At 48.7% G+C, this 13,776-nt stretch overlaps 1 long non-coding RNA gene across 1 annotated transcript in view; it reads right to left on the bottom strand.

The window, feature by feature from the left end:
* Window positions 1-11,974, bottom strand: part of LOC144830462 (uncharacterized) — a 247,148-nt gene extending 235,174 nt beyond the window's left edge. Inside the window, exon 1 of the long non-coding RNA XR_013610957.1 lies at window positions 11,883-11,974. This is a non-coding gene — a long non-coding RNA (uncharacterized LOC144830462). The remainder of the gene's footprint in view (window positions 1-11,882) is intronic.
* Window positions 11,975-13,776: the final 1,802 nt, after the last annotated feature.

Raw genomic sequence — 13,776 nt, 5'->3', positions numbered from 1 at the left:
TAGGCTTTAGAAGCCATCGCACCTCTAGCTGAATGAGCACCATATGCAGATATATCAATGCCCGCCTCAGACATGATCCATTGAACCCACCTGGCTAAAGTAGCAGCAGCAACTGGCTTGAAGGGACTTTGAACACTGATCAACAGCTGACCTAATGGATCAACCCTGTATGCAATAGTGCGTTCTTCATAACATTTGAGACACTGCAACACACATAATTTGTTGTTATGAGGAAAGGCAGGGTACTCAACTGATCGTGACATGGTCTTAGTCCGCCGTGTGATAACAAAGGAGACACCCTGAGGAGAAAACATCCTACCAGCTAAATCTAATGCTCTAACATCTGAAACTCTGCGACATGAAATGAGGCACAAGAGCATAGTGAGCTTGGCAGAGAGCTGTTTCAACGACAAATCACCATTATTGGGCCAGGTTTCCAACAAATTAAGCACCTTAGTAACATCCCACATTGTGGAATACCTGGGCCGAGGAGGATTGGCCACACACACACCTTTAAGCAACTTACAAACCAAGGGATGCACCCCCACAGGCTTACCGTCGATGTGGTCGTGACCAGCAGAAATTTCAGACCTGAAGTTAGTAACCGACCTGTAAGCCAGGCCTAAGGCCGCACGCTCGGATAAAGAATTCAGAACCTCAGTTACATTTGATCCCACGGGATCCACCTGTTTTGAAAGGCACCAACCCACCCACTTCTTCCAAGATGCAGAGTATCGTTTTCGGGTGGAAGGAGCCCACGCTTGCTGCATAAAGCTGGAAGCCTATCGTGAAAGGCCTGCAAGGCATTCATGTCGCCTGAGAGCGTCCACACCATTAAGGTCAACTGGTTCTGCAGGATTAAGGGATGGCACGCTCCCACTGGGTCCTGCAGAAGCGTCGGGAAGACTGGGAGCCGGAAGGGAAGATCCACAGATAACTCCAACAGTGTGGGAAACCACGACTGAGTCGACCAGAACGGAGTCACCAACACTATTGACGTCCTCTGCCGGCGCACCAACGCCGCTACTCTCGGAATCATTGCAAACGGTGGAAACGCATAATTCCTCCGATGCCCCCAATGGTGAAGGAACGCGTCCGTCCCCAACGCCATTGGGTCCGGTCTCCAGCTGTAGAACAGAGGAAGATGGGTGTTGAGGCTAGAGGCAAAAAGGTCTACCTGACAGGGGCCTCGCATAGTCATGATCTGAGAGAACAGCGATGGGTGAAGTCTCCAATCGCTGAATTCTCGGAGAAAACGGGAATTCCAGTCTGCCACCTGATTGAACTTGCCCAGAAGGTATTCCGCCACCACAGAGATCTTGCGATCCAGGCAGAAGTGCCAGAATTCCTTCGCGATGTGGACTAGCATTCGAGACTTCGTCCCCCCCAATCTGTTGATGTATCTCACCGCTGAGACATTGTCCATCCGAAGGAGAATACAGCAATTGCTCTTCAGCGGTGAGATAGACCTGATGGCAAAAGACCCTGCCAACAACTCTAGACAATTTGTGTGTAAAGATAGCTCGTCTGCTGACCATCGTCCTGCTGTAGTAAACTCCCCACAGCGAGCGCCCCAGCCCCATTGGCTGGCGTCTGATTCAACGACCACATCCGGGGCTGCGCCGAAGACGGCTCGGCCATTCCAGGCCGACATGTGCTCCAGCCACCACTGGAGTTCCTCCCGAGCCTGGGGGGAAAGAGGGATCAGGTGATCGTAATGAAACTTCCTCTGCAAGTAAAATATTTTTAGTCTCTGCAGGGCCCTGTAGTGCAAAGGGCCGGGAAAAATGGCCTGGATCGACGAGGCCAGAAGGCCCACGATCCTTGCCAGCACACGCAAGGATATTTTCTCCTTGGTCAAAGTGGATGTTATTTCCCTCTTGATTGACCTGATCTTGGGAAGGGGAAGAAGCAGTTGAGCTGAAACAGAATCGATCAGAAAACCCAGGAATTGCATCTGCTGATTCGGTATCAACACCGATTTCTTGGTATTGATCACGAATTCCAGATTCTCTAGTAAGGACGTCGTCCATTCCAAGTGAGAGAGGAGAAGGGACCGGTCCTGGGCTAGAAGGAGCATGTCGTCTAGATAAACAATGAGACGCACTCCCATCTCCCGAAGGCGGGAGATCACCGGTTTGAGAAGCTTGGTGAACACCCAAGGGGCTGAGGACAGTCCGAAGGGAAGTACCTTGTAGCGATACCAACGCCCTTTCCAAGGGAATTGTAAGTACTTCTGATGAGAGGGGCAGACGGGGACTGTAAGATATGCATCTTTCAGGTCTAAACGGACCATCCAGTCGTTTTCCAACAGAAGGTCTCGCAAAAGATGGATGCCCTCCATCTTGAAATGGCGATATGTTACAAAGGGGTTGAAGTCTCTCAAATTTAATACCAGGCGTTGACCGCCACCCTTCTTTTGAACTAGAAAAACATTGCTGCAGAAGCCTTCTTGTATGAAGGGTCCTACTGCAATAGCCCTTTTTGTCAAAAGCTCTTCCAGCTCTGAGTCGATAAAACTCTGTTCGAGATGGGAAAAACGGAGAGGCTGGGGGGGGGAGGGTTGCAGGGGGCATTCCACTAACTCTATCTCGTAGCCCTGGACGGTCTGTAGGACCCAAGCATCCGCAGTGAGAATCGACCAATTCATTACAAAATGACGCAGTCTTCCCCCCAGAGGGACCAAAGGACACATATGACTTACCAGAGGATTGATTATCGAAGTTTTTATAACCTCTGCTGACACCTCGGTTATACCGGCCTCGAAAGCCGCGTGATCTTGATGGGTAGAAACCGGCCTGGTCCGGTTCTTGTGTGTAGCCTCTGCCCCGTCTAGGGGCATATCCCCTCTGAGGACTGGTATTCGAATATCGGCCGATCGAGCGTCCTCTGCCACGCCACGCCCTGTTAGAGACCTGGTGCAACACTCTCTTCAAGGAGGCCTGCGACTTATCAAGGGACGCAAAAGTATTAACGAACTTGGCAATGTCTTTTACAAAGTTGTCCCCAAACAACTGTCCCTCCGCCAAAGGACCCGGTTCAGAAGAAGCCAATTCAACTAATTGAGGGTCAATCCGGAGTAAGACCGACTTCCGCCTTTCAGAGGCCAACGCGCAGTTGGCGTTCCCCAGCATGCAGATGGCGCGTTGTGCCCAGCCCGCAAGGACTTCCGGATGGATGGCATCACCAGTCTCTTGAGCTTGAAGGGCAAGTTCTAGGATCTTGGCCAACGGCCCTGAAAGGTCAAGGACCTTATCTTGGCACGCTCTGAGCGCGCGATCAATCCCTTTCTTGGGGTCTTTTTTATATTTTTTGAGGAACGTGGTCATAGAAGGGTCAATGTCGGGGGTAACAGCCACCTTGTGGGCCAGGTCGGGACGTGGGCACTCAGATTTAAGGCGAGCTCTCACCTCTTTATCGAAGCCTTTACGGAGGTGAGTTTCCAGGTACTCGGCCACAGCCGGGGGGGGAAGCCAATCCGAGGATCTGGGGTGCACAATGTCCGATGGGTCAAAGGAAAAGGGCGAAGGGGTGACAGCCGGGGAGGCATGCTTGCGTTTCTTAGAGCGCTTGCGAGGAGCCGCGTCAGAGGAATCAGTGTCCGTATCAGTGTCAGTGGTGGTGTCTTTCAAGGGGGTGGAGGAGGGGGGGGGCCGGGACGGTAAGGATTTGTCACCAGTGGAAGACTCCTTGGATTTATAAATCTTCTCATAGGACTGGGCGTGGGGCCAGGATGGGTCAAGAGCCACTTTCTTAGGAGGGGGCGGGGGGGCGGCGTGAGTGATCCTGTCCAGGAATGGGAAGAGGCTTACCAGGGACCAACATCTCCAATTTTTTGGCTAGTGGAAGCAGGGCTGAGGAGAGAGCTTTATCAAGCTTGGCGTCCAGCTTTTTGTCAATGATATCCTCCATAGACTCCTCCTCGTAATATTCATCATTGCCCTGGTAGTCGCACGCAGCACCCTCCTCTTCGCAGTACTCAGTATCTGCCATCTTCACCAAGGATTGTAAATCCCACTCCAAATCCCCAGAGGGAAGCCAAAATCGCCAGCCCAAGCAAGGGCGTCAATCAGGGGAAGTGCCTGGCGCAGGAGCCGGAAATACCAAGGTTAGAATAGAGTAGAGTCCAAATCTAGGACTAATGGAGGGAAAACTACCCAACTCACAAGTGAAAAGGGTTGCCAAAAATTACCCTGCTTCCTCTGTCACTGGGAAGCCAGGGGTTAATGCACCAGACCTCCGGTAGTTAAACGGGGTGAAAAACGCTGCCCTTTAGATCAAAAGAACGGCCCTCGGCTCCTGGCCAAACTGCGTGTATTCCCCTTTCAGCCGGGGCTAGAGCGTCATGCATGGCACAATCGAGGCTGCGCGCGCACACTGCGTGCGCGAGCCCCTGCAGACGCACGCCGGGCCTCAGCCGGGCTCCCGCGTGCGTCCTCTTCCCCGAGGGGGGGGCCAAGTCCCTCTAGATCGCGACCGCGATCGAACGGCGGCAGGCGCCGCGAGCAGCAAAGGGGGGAACAGGTAAGCCTACGAACGCAACACGCGCTCCATCGATATCTATAGGCACACGGAGCGGGCCGAAAACCGCCGCTCTCCGCGATCGGAAGGGAGGGAGGGGGGCAGGCGAGAGGAGCGGGCCAAACAGCACCGCACCGGAGACTCGGGGAAAGGAGCGCCTGACAGCGGCGTGAGCACTCGGCAAGCAGAGCGCTGCAGCGCGCTATAAGTAATCATGCATAAATGCAAAACCAAGCGAAATCAGATACAAAGTAATGCTCAGCAATCACAGATAGAATATGTAAAGCATCGCGCCAGAGGCGAAATAGGTACAATGAGTCATATAAACATATAAGAATAAGGAGCACTTATCTGTACTGCGGAGTAGCAAAGAAAGAGGAGGCCAGATTAGTGTCTCTATTCCTTATATGATTGTGACTGCTGTGATTGGTTACTGTTACTGGAGGCGTGGTTCAAAGCCTCATGGGAAATGTTGTTTTTTATCATTGTAGTTTTACTTTCATTGGCTGCTGTTTGTGCAGTAAAGAAATGAGAAAGCATAATCAGAAGCCACCGGTCCTGCCATAGAATCTCGTCTGGTGTTTCGAGAAGAGCGGACGCTTTCCTTCCCGCTGGACGGATTCAGCAGCCGATATCTCAGAGGATTGCACGGCGAGGACTTCAAAAGAGTTGTGATACCTTCATGTGCTGCCGTGCCTTTCGACCGCAGACATCAAAGAACCAGGAACCCTCGTGTGTGGTGATTACCCTGCCCAACGGCGTTTCACGTCTCCCTGCTGGGCGGCGTGCAGATACCGTGTCTGTTCTGAAATAGTGGCGGAGCACTCCTCTCAAGTACTTGCGGCGTATTATTTTTAGGTTTCCTGATGTGTTGGCCGCACTACTCACATACTGCGCATTAAATGAGCAGACCCCCGGTGGCTTCCTGAACCGGCTGGGGCTGCAACTCCTTCACGCTCTGCTGGCAAGTACAGCCAAAGAACCTTTTGTACATTCCCTCTTACCTGCTGTGAATTAACAGCGGTTGGAGTGACAGGTTCCTGCCTTGACTCTGGTCCTTTCGAGATAGTTAACTATTGTTAGTCCAACCGTGACTTTGGAGGGATACCTTTCCTGGTCTGTTTTGTGAAAGCTATGTTTCTGACTACCGGTAATTTATGAATTATAGAAAGAGAGCATATTGACTGAGACTGCATGTGCTGTGCCATTTGCATTGTACAATTCATGTTTGTCTTTTGTTTTCCATGCAGTACATCTGTGTACAACACATACACCAGACCTAGGAAGCAAGGATTCCCGGCAGGATTTTATTATTTTGTCCCCTTCCCTTTTCCCCGGGGTGCTATCTTCCATAGCTGTATTTGAATATACTGTGGGGAGTAGTGCTCAGGCGAGGAGGGAGGCTTCTCTGCACAACATCGTCCCCGCTGGCTGCTAGGCAGAGATTAGTGGCGAAATTACTCCTTCTTGCGCTGCTGACAACCTGACAGATTGTTGACGCCCAGCCCGGAAGATGTTGTGTTGACCTTGCTGCTGGAGAGCTTAACGGATCTGCAACAGGAGGTACAAACCTCACGTTTGAGAACCAAGACCTTAGAAAAGAAATGGGCATGTTACGCAGGGAAGTAGCGGGTCTATCACGCAAGGGTCACGGGTCCAGTCCCTACATTAAGGAGGCAACTCTTCCTCCTCCAGTTCAAAAAGTGCACACTCCCTTACCAGTTACCACACACGGGGGTGGGTTCTTTGCAGCCTCTCCTGGTCCCCCACCGACTTCCGATTCCTCTCCTACCGTCCATGTGATCCAAAATACTGGTATCCCATTGACACCTCCGGAACGTTTCTACGGTGACCCCAAAAAATTCGAGATATTCCTCAACCAATGTCGGCTGCATTTCTTGTGTAAGCCTGCAGTTTTTCAGGATGAAGCTGCTAAAACGGCTTTCATGATGTTTTATTTGGGGGGAAACGCAGCAAGATGGACCATTCCATTGATGGAAAGAAACGACCCCTTGTTACACAGGTTTTCGGACTTCTGCTTGGAGATGAGGAAGTTGTTCGACCTAAAGTCCCATATGATGTCCCTGGATCACGAACTCCTCACTCTGCGACAGGGGTCTCAGGACCTGTTGACCTACATCACCACGTTTAATCACCTAGTCGTGGAAACCGATTGGCCTCAAGAGAAGAGAACTACTTTATTTTACCAGGGGCTACGGGAGAGCTAAAAGATGTTCTGTCTCAGGTGGTGCAGCTGCCCTCAACTTGCAAAGAAATGATAGATCTCACGGTACAATTAGACCACCAATTACAGGAAAGAAGAAGGGATAGGAATAGAGGAGAAACACGTCTTCTATATTCCAGAACTAGACCTCCAGTTGAAGATCACCCCAAAAATACAGATGAATCCGAACCAATGCAGATAGGGGGTATCCGAGGTCCCCTCACCACGGAAGAACGAGAAAAGAGAAGGAAAATGAAACTATGCTTGTATTGCGGAAAAGGAGGACATTTTATTTGCGGGTGCCGTGCCAGGGCGCAGCTCCCGGAACGACTTACCTCTCCGAGGGCACAAGCAACACTGGGAACCAGAGGGTCTTCGGAAAACTGAAGAGCCCGGATCAGACTGGGATCACTGGTTCGGGCGGACGACGTGCATCGATCTCTTCCGTCATTGCAAACACTATCCAGCCCGCTGTGGCACATTTGAATGTAGGCGTCTCTCTGTGGGTTGAGGAGACCACCGTACCTTAGGTAGAGGCCTTACTAGACTCAGGTGCGACGGGAAACTACATGGATCAAAAATACGCAGTGAACATTGGTATTTCCTGGGAAAAGAAGAAGAACCCCGAAATCGTGAAGGCAGTGGACGGATCAACGTTGACATCTGGACCCGTCACGTGTCATACCATACCCCATTTAATGCTGTTTGGTACAGATCACTACGAGTACATACAGTTTGACCTTATTGATGCCCCCCAGTTTGGTCTCATCCTAGGCATGCCATGGCTGACCTTGCATGACCCTGTGGTTAGCTGGGCTGCTTGTACTGTCTCCTTAAGTTCTAACTATTGTAAGGAACACTGCACCAGGAAGACAACCATACCAGAAAAGACCTCAGAGACACAGGCGTGTCTATTGGCAAACGCCTGTACTGCAGAACCGTGTAGTAGTCCAACCTCATTACCCGAAGACTACAGAGAATATCAATCAGTCTTTGACAAACAGAAAGCAACCCAACTACCTCCCCACCGAGTATATGACTGCCACATCGAGTTGATACCTGGAGCTGACATTCCCTACAGTTGAGTGTACGCCTTGATAGAGCCCGAAACACGTTATCTGAAAAACTACCTTGAGGAGAACCTGGCATCCGGATTCATCACGCATTCCTCGTCACCAGCCTCATCCCCTCTTTTTTTCATTCCAAAGAAAGACTGTGACGAGCTACGGACTTGTATTGACTATAGAGCGATCAACCGTGTGACCGTAAAGAATCGCTACCCTCTACCCTTGATTCCTGTACTCCAGGACCAACTCAAGGGAGCTCGTTATTTTACCAAGCTGGATTAGAGGGGCGCATATCATCTGGTAAGAGTGAAAAGCAGAGACAAATGGAAGACCGTTTTCCGGACAAAATTTGGGCTCTTTGAATACAGGGTGATGCCCTTTGAGCTCTGCAACGCCCCGGCGGCCTTCCAATACTTTATGGATGAGGTTCTGCGGGGCTTTCTGGACATGTTCTGTGTGGTATACATTGACAACATTCTCATCTATTCGCCCAGCCTACAAGAACATGTCACACATGTCAAGGCAGTGTTGGACCGGCTGCAACGACATTCACTGTATGCCAAGCTGGAAAAATGTTTATTCCACATCCAAGAGGTAGCCTTTCTGGGCTACGTAATCAACGCTCACAGGTTCCAGATGGACACTGGCAAGGTTGAGGCGATCACTCATTGGAAAACCCAACATCACGTGAAATCTGTTCAGAGCTTCCTGGGGTTTGCCAACTATTACAGGCGGTTTATAAAAGACTTCTCAAGGATCATCCACCCCATTTCACGGTTACTGAGGAAAAACACCCCTTTCATTTGGAGGGAGGAGGCTGAACAATCCTTTCAAGTCCTGAAAAGCAGATTCACCCAAGCCCCCATTTTGCGGCATCCAGACCCTCTTCTCCCTTTTATTGTTGAAACGGATGCTAGGGGGAGTGCTGTCACAGCGACACCCCAAGACAGGACAGCTACACCCTGTAGCATATTTCTGTAAAAAACTCACCCCTAGTGAAGAGAAATATTCTATTTCCGACAAGGAATTACTGGCGATAAAAAGGGCTTGCGAGGAATGGCGACACTACCTCTTGGGTGCACGCCATACCATTGAGATTTACACGGACCACCGAAACCTACTGTTCCTAAAGACAGCAAAGGCCCTCACACCACGACAACTGCATTGGACACTGTTCTTTTCTGATTACGACTTCATCAACAAGTACCGACCAGGACCACAGAACGGGAAGGCGGATGCCCTATCACGCATTGAAGACCCAGAGTATAGTATGCTATCAGCGGATCCGGATCCACCTTCAATCCTCGCTGAGGGGGTTTTCCAAAACACATCCATCACATTACTCACCTCAAAGGATTTTCTAGAGGACATCAGGATATCATTAACCAACGTCGATGTCATTACCTGGATCCAAGAAGATCCCGAACATTGAGTGGAGAACGAAGAACTACTATACCATTATCATGCATTATATGTACCAACCTCTGATCTGCAGCTGCAAGTACTGTCATGGGCTCATAATACTACGTTAGGTGGACACCTGGGTATGTACAAAATGATTGCCTATATTGAGCGTGCCTTCTGGTGGCCTACGTTACGGAAAGACACAAAAGAATACCTTAGGAATTGCTCTGTGTGTGCACAAGGAAAAGCCAATCATTCCAAACCAACAGGTCTGCTAATATCCTTACCTATCCCTCCTCGACCCTGGCACACCGTGTCAATGGATTTCATTGTCAAAATGCCGCCCTGTGAGGGTTACACAGTAGTGTTGGTGATCGTGGATCACTTAACCAAGATGGGACAATTTATACCATTGGAAGGATTACCTACATCCTCTGAATTGGCCCTCATATTTCTTCAACATGTGGTTAGAGCCCACGGAATAACCAGCATTTTCATTACGGACCAAGGAACACAGTTCACCTCTTGGTTTTGGAAGGCGTTATGTAAAATGATGGACATCGATGCCAGGCTATCCACCAGCTGTCACCCCCAAACGGATGGGAAGACGGAACACCTGAACCAAACACTGGAACAATATCTACGGTGTTTTACACTACAAAACACCATGGACTGGGTCACGCTGCTATGGATGGCTGAGTTTGCCTACAACAACGCGGAACACTCTACACTAGGGTGTTCCTTTTTCTGTTTGTACGGGCACTATCCCAACATGCTCCCATTTGAGTGGCCCGTCGACTCCAAGCTCCCAAGTGTTCACGAATATCATGCGCATCTGAGGGCAGTGTTACTGAATGCAAAACAACATCTTGCCATAGCGCAATCGGCACATAAATGCTTTGCGGACCGCAAAGAGAACCGAGGAACCTGTCTACGAAGTGGGGGACAAAGTGTGGCTAGCAACAAAAAACCTGAGTGGATAAGTTAAAACCCAAATACATAAGTCTCTACAGTATCGAGGAAATCATTAACCCCGTGGCTATGAAGCTATCCTTGCCCCAGTCATGGCGCATTCACCCAGTTTTTCACATGTCCCTACTCCAGCCATGCCCTGTAAGCATGTGGTTACCAGAACGTCCTCTCCCGATGGAGGATGATGGACAGGACAAGTACGAAGTGCAGGAGCTCCTAGATTCACGTCTAGTGAGGGGGCGGGTACAGTATCTAGTGGAATGGAAAGGTTTTGGGGTGGAAGACAGAACATGGGAACCAGTACAGAATCTCCACTGCCCTGGTCTATTGAACGCTTTCATTCAAATAATCCAGGAAAGCCTGGACGACTGCAGAGTCGGCAATCCTTGAGAGGGGGTTCTGTCGTGATCCTACACGCAAAAGCGGCAAGGCAGAGATACATACACCCAAGGCTCCTTCCATGTATGCATGGGCAGGGGTATGAAAGGTATGGTAGCCCGCTGCACTACATTACCCAGAAAGCAGCTGGGCATCACAGAGTAAAACGGAACCGTCCTCAGAGACACATCTACTATTTAAGCACTTTGGTTCAAGGGGAAGGCGCTTGACAATCTCGTCCGGTGTTTCGAGAATAGCGGGCGCTTTCCTTCCATATGGACGGATTCAGTAGCCTTCGCATGCTGCCGTGCCTTTCGACCGTCACCCGCTGAGCTGTACTTGAAAATAACCGTGGACATCAAAGAACCAGAAAACCTTGCGTGTGGTGAGTACCCTGCCCGACGGCGTTTCACGTCTCACTGCTGGGCGACGTGCAGGTACTGTGTCTGTTCTGAAATGCAGGGAAGTGTGGAAGCACTCCTCCCAAGTACTTACTGCGTATTATTTTTAGGTTTCCTGTATGTGTTGGGCGCACTACTCACATACTGCGCATTAAATGAGCAGACCCCCGGTGGCTTCCTGAACCGGCTGGGGCTGCAACTTCTTCACACTCTGCTGGCAAGTACAGCTAAAGAACCTTTTGTACATTCCCTCTTACCTGCTGTGAATTACCATCGATTGGAGTGACAGATTCCTGCCTTGACTCTGGTCCTTTTGGGATAGTTAACTATTGTTAGTCCAACCGTGACTTTGGAGGAATACCTTTCCTGGTCTGTTTTGTGAAAGCTATGTTTCTGACCACCGGTAATTTATGAATGATAGAAAGAGAGCATATTGACTGAGACTACTTGTGCTGTGCCATTTGCATTGTACAATTCATGTTTGTCTTCTTTTGTTTTCCATGCAGTACATCTGTGCACAACACATAGACCAGACCTAGGAAGCAAGGATTCCCGGCAGGATTTTATTATTTTTTTCCCTTCTCTTTTCCCCGGGGTGCTATCTTCCATAGCTGTGTTTGAACATACTTTGGGGAGTAGTGCTCAGACGAGGAGGGAGGCTTCTCTGCTGGCTGCTAGGTAGAGGTTAGTGGCGAAATTACTTCTTCTTGCGCTGCTGACAACCTGACAGTTTTCACTTATCAATAAGTGTAAAGTACATTTGTGATCTCTATTTTATATATATAAAACAAATGACGATGCGTGATGAGTTAGCCTCGCCTCACGGGTCGGGGCTGGTTCAGCGGTCGCCACCGCTCAATATGGCAAATCCTTTCCCACTTTCAAGAAAGAAATCCAGCCTGTCAAGTTACTCACATTTCTGCAGGAATTTCATGCAAGGATGAGAGGTCCCGACTTCCTTAGGTCACTGCTATACCCAACCAAGTCAAAGCAACGACAGTAAACCTGGGGAATAAGGGAAAGTAGGGATGAAAAGAAAATATTTCCTACGTCGTACCACACTCAAGGACAGTACCAGGCAACCAGGAAAAAACCCTACCTGAAAAAAGATAGAAAGTTTAAGTGAAAATGTTCAAAGTGAAATGCTAATGATTATATAAACAGTGCACAATTATTAAGTGCCTAGTTGTTCCCTTCTTCCGCTAAATGATAATAAAGTGGTCTTGCAGAGTGCAAAAGTCTTGGTCTAGAACAAAAGAAAGGGAAGGATTAAAACAAGGTATCCTTGCTGTTAGAGAATAGCAGTCACAATAGAGAAGTCATTTAACACCCACCTAAGACCACTAATGACTTTTAAGATAGGAATCTTGTAAGATAGGATCTTTTAAGATAGGATCTTCTTAGTGCCTCAATATCTGGTTTACCCAATGTATGTACAAGTTTTCTTATTCTGGAACAGACCTTAAATCCTCTAATTAATTAGATGGCAATAATGTTGTTTTCCTTTTACTTGCAGGAATACAATGGGGCAAACAGAAAAAACGGATCTCAAGGGACCTGGTTCCCAACAGATAAGTATAAATCTATTATTAACATAAATACTTATATACAGCATGAAACGCTGTTATCGTCTTACTGACAGTTTCTTTTCTTGGTTTCAGGGAGATTGTATGGGAAACCACAAGAGATGTCGAGAAGGAGTCAGAAGACTGCCGCATATCCATATGTTGCGAAGTCATCCTGTGCCCTGGGTACCCCACAACTTTTTGCTGAATGGTACTGGTGGTAACAGATTTTGACTGACTCTGGGCTCTGCCTAACCAGGCCCAGGGCCAGTGCTATGTTGAAAGAGACACATTAGAACACAGTTAAAACACCTACATACACTAGGGTACACAATGGTATGGTGTGGTACCCCGTGATTGGCCTACCCTATAGGCCCCTAGTATATAATAGGGCAGGGGGATTGAAACTACCTAGAAATCCCCAGTACCCTGGGGTATGGCAGTTAGAGGCGAGCAGCCTTTTTCTGCACTTGCATGTGTGCACTGCTGAAGCCTGAGGCCAGTTTAAAAGCAGCACTGGGTCCCAGGACTGCTTTTAAAGGGTAAATGGTACCCAAACACAACTTTGGGGTTTGTGGCACTTAAAAATGGATAACCTACAATGTTTTGACATATTAGGAACTGCAGGGTCTCCCCTAGGTATCTCAGGGGTGGGGGGTCCGGTATTTATAAGGTACACCCTTATAAAATAAGTTTTTATATGCCTGGGTAAAGTGAAGTGTCACATTTCACTCTCCAAATTGTGGTAAAGTGCTGCTCAAATTCGACTCTGATGCTAGGAGCACTGTAGAGGGAGAATCTGCAATATTTCTACTGATTCAAAAACCCTAAAGTCTCCCCTAGTTGCACATGGGGTAGAGTTCCTGTAGATGTAAGGCAATTACTTATAAAATATGTTTTTGTAAGTCCTGGTGCTGGAAAAATCGCCCAAGTCATTTTTCCTATTACAAATCCCCTGTTACATAGGTTAACATGGTAGAAATGTATTGATTAATAACTATTGATAGGAGAGGCATAGAAATGCTACTCCAAGACTTCCCATAATGGTATTAATAAATCCAGAAATATCATGTTGTTGAATTTCTCCTAAAGTGTACATGCAAGAAGTTATAAGACTTTCTTGTTTGTAGGTCCAAATTCAGCCTTCCAGTGGTCTGCCCTGATTGGTCAGAGTTAAGTGGATTAGCCAGGCTGCCTTGAAGAGGTGATAAAGAGCCCCTGGGGTTAACCAGCTCTGCTGACAG

The sequence above is a fragment of the Lissotriton helveticus genome, chromosome 1_1 (genome assembly GCF_964261635.1).
Source record: "Lissotriton helveticus chromosome 1_1, aLisHel1.1, whole genome shotgun sequence".
Lineage (NCBI taxonomy): Eukaryota > Metazoa > Chordata > Amphibia > Caudata > Salamandridae > Lissotriton > Lissotriton helveticus.
Note: the sequence above shows the minus strand (reverse complement) of the source record. Positions and strands in the feature narration are given on the sequence as shown.